The following is a 3,078-nucleotide window of genomic DNA, read 5'->3' as shown; positions in this document are numbered from 1 at the left end:
TCTTGAGCTATTAATACCTCTTTTATTAGCGCTTAGATTAGGTAAGGTATTAGATAAGGTATTATTAGCTCTTGACAACATGTCTAGCAGTGTGACGATGGCTGTACCTATATAGTGCTCTAGCTAACGATTCTAATGGCTTGAAATCTAGCACCACATTAGGCCGATGAGGCTGTACGACTGATTGTCTATACAAAGTCTATAATTGTCTATATATACGTATACTGATTGTCTTAATTTGTAATACAAAGTGATTAGCAAGACCGTTTTATTTCTTGCAGCTATAGCACCACATCAGCATTACCTGGAGTCCTGGACTACGGACACTCTTAATTCTACTCACCCCTGACGCATACTGATTGACCCACCACTTCCGAGCATCCATCCAAAATGATAGTATACACGGCAGAGGTCGGGAATAAGTTCCCGGGGATCCTCCTGCAAAGCAACATTCAAACATTCGTACATCATACCCTACAATCTGCAGTGCTGGGGTATGGTGCACCGATAAATTGTGCCGTAGAAATTTGTATGAGCTATTCCTGGAATAGTGTTACCGTCAGATCATTACAACTTTCTATGGGACAATTGGTCGATCTTGACTCTAGGTAGGAGATCGAGAAAAGTTGTTGTTTTACGTGATGTGGATTGCAGGCCATACTAGCTGTACCCTAGTATAAATTAAGACAAGAAGTATATATACACTATAAATACGTACACAAGAAATAAATTACCGTCGCCCATTTAGTACCCCTTTAGTACACTGCAGCTGTATGCACAGGCACTTGGAACCGTCTCAATTAAAAAAAAAAAAGTAAACACGAAATGTATTTACTACCAGTTTTAATGTTTCTCTACTCTATTTTGCCTATTATTGCCGATAATTACCTGTAAATGCCGGTCAAATGCTCATTTGCAACACACAAGTACACTGCACGCCAGCCCTGTGCACAAACAACGTGAATAAGATAATTCGTGAATAAAGGCCGTAATAATTCGTTAATAAGATAGGCCTAATGATTATTTTATTCACGCTGTTTGTGCACAGGGCGGGATAGATACAATAATGTAACCCAAACACAGTATATAGGAACCTATCCTGTGCACAGGCACTTGAAGCGTTTCAATAAAATATAATGCTAACTAAATACGAAATCTATTTACTTAGTACAAAATTCTTAATGTTTCTATACTATACTAGCCAGGCCTACTCTCTTTCACCTACGGCTACACCGCCGATAGTTTCCAACCACTGCATTACCGGCTGCCATTGCTCTCGCGGCGCGACTGTTGCTCGCTTGCACTAATATAGAGAGTTGCTCTCTATATTAGTGCTCTCTGTATATAGTATATAGTATATAGTATATAGTATATAGAGTTGCTCTCTTTATTAGTGCAAGCGTGCAACAGTCGCGCCGCGAGAGCAATGGCAGCCGGTAATGCAGTGGTTGGAAACTATCGGCGGTGTAGCCGTAGGTGAAAGAGAGTAGGCCTTCACATGCAATTTACACATGAATAGTGAGGCTGGCGAAAAACAGCCGAAACAAATTCTACACGATGTCTCAGCAGTATGTTTCTACAAACACGGCACGGACTGCCTGTCGAACGCAGTTTGACGGACCTTCAAGCCGACTTCCTCCCTCGTGTTCTCAATCACCGGAATCACGATTTCATGGTCGTAGTTGAAATTTACCCCCGTCGTCGGGTTATGGATGCCCTTGATCATCTGCAGGTGAGTGAGGCGGATTTCGCTGCCTGGGTAGAGCAGTGTAGCCAGCACGGCATTCCTCGAGTGAATGTGCATCACTGAGCCGGCCTCTGAAACAAGTATCGCCATGTCACGACACTGTAGAGAAAAGCCAGCAGTGGAATGGTATCAGAGATGGTTGATAGCGATTGATTTATTCATCCAAAAGAACCCAAAAGAAGTTCAAACCAATCAGCATTGCGATAGGGCATTCTAAAAACACTGCGTAGTGACAAAGTGCCACAAAGTCAATAATTAATGGACGTGTAAAAAATATGTATAAACTTATCTAGCTTGGACAACAAAACCTAAAGCATGATTATCTGGCTAAGACAGACAGGTTAATTGGCCTTTTGTTTTCTATCTATCCTCTATACACTCAAAGGGTTTAGACATCACATTAGGCTAAAAACATCACCTTTCAGTTTCATATCATATTTCATTAACACACACCAAATGGATGCAGGCTGTCACTATCAATCTGGGTGCATGCACTGGCTACTTTTCGAAGTGGTTACGAATTCCTGGCATAATTCTAATTACTTCGAAGTGTGTAGGCATTCAGGAAGTTTGGGGTGCATGAACTCCTATGTAGCTTCTTGTAGGGTGGCGGTACATCCAGCTCTTCTCCCTCTAGATTCAGCACAAAAAGGTCCTCTCTCTGGAAGCATATTAGGTTCAGTGAGTTTCTAATTGAAAATGTATAGAAGACGAGTAAAATATTTTGCATACATATAGTCATTACATAGAGTCTCATACATATAACGCATTTATAGCTAATATATGCATATCATAGGTGGCATTAGGTGATAGAAAACTTAAGCTATCCCATATTGCTCAGAACCCATATGACATATATACCAAAGGAACATGTAATAAGAGAATTACGATCTACTGTATATACTGTTGACGCAAATCACGGCTTTAGTGGTGCTACGAATTAATTTCACTATGTTGAATGCAATCTGCCATTTAAAAAACTGATTGAGTGGATCGATATCATGCATATATGCAAAACTCCTGGTGCCACATATTGGATGACAAAGTGGTTCTGTATAAGATGGATAAGCATCAAAACTAACCTGAATGCGTTCCTTTAGTACTCCAGATGGGGAAATATATATTTTGTCTCTGCGAACAAATTCATTAATACTGTGTTGAGTACAATTTGACAGTTGATAATTTATACAGTAAATTTCAATTGAAAATGGTTAGGGCACATTAAATGGCATGTATACACTAAACTAAACTAAAAAATAATAGCACACCTACTTCACCCTCATATTTCCTCCTCTTCCACTCTAGCTAGTTTTAGACAGGCCGGTACATAT

The 3,078-nt window shown here is 40.1% G+C and overlaps 1 long non-coding RNA gene across 1 annotated transcript; it reads right to left on the bottom strand.

Annotated features, from left to right (window-relative positions):
- Window positions 1-1,625: 1,625 nt before the first annotated feature.
- Window positions 1,626-3,078, bottom strand: LOC106807619. Its single transcript, XR_001393687.1, has 4 exons — window positions 3,016-3,078; window positions 2,830-2,878; window positions 2,291-2,408; window positions 1,626-1,818 (listed from the first exon to the last, which is right to left on the bottom strand). It is a non-coding gene; the product is annotated as an uncharacterized LOC106807619 (long non-coding RNA).

Source organism: Priapulus caudatus, unplaced genomic scaffold, assembly GCF_000485595.1.
Source record: "Priapulus caudatus unplaced genomic scaffold, Priapulus_caudatus-5.0.1 Scaffold225, whole genome shotgun sequence".
In the NCBI taxonomy this organism is placed as follows: domain Eukaryota; kingdom Metazoa; phylum Priapulida; class Priapulimorpha; order Priapulimorphida; family Priapulidae; genus Priapulus; species Priapulus caudatus.
This window is presented reverse-complemented; position numbering and strand designations above follow the sequence as displayed.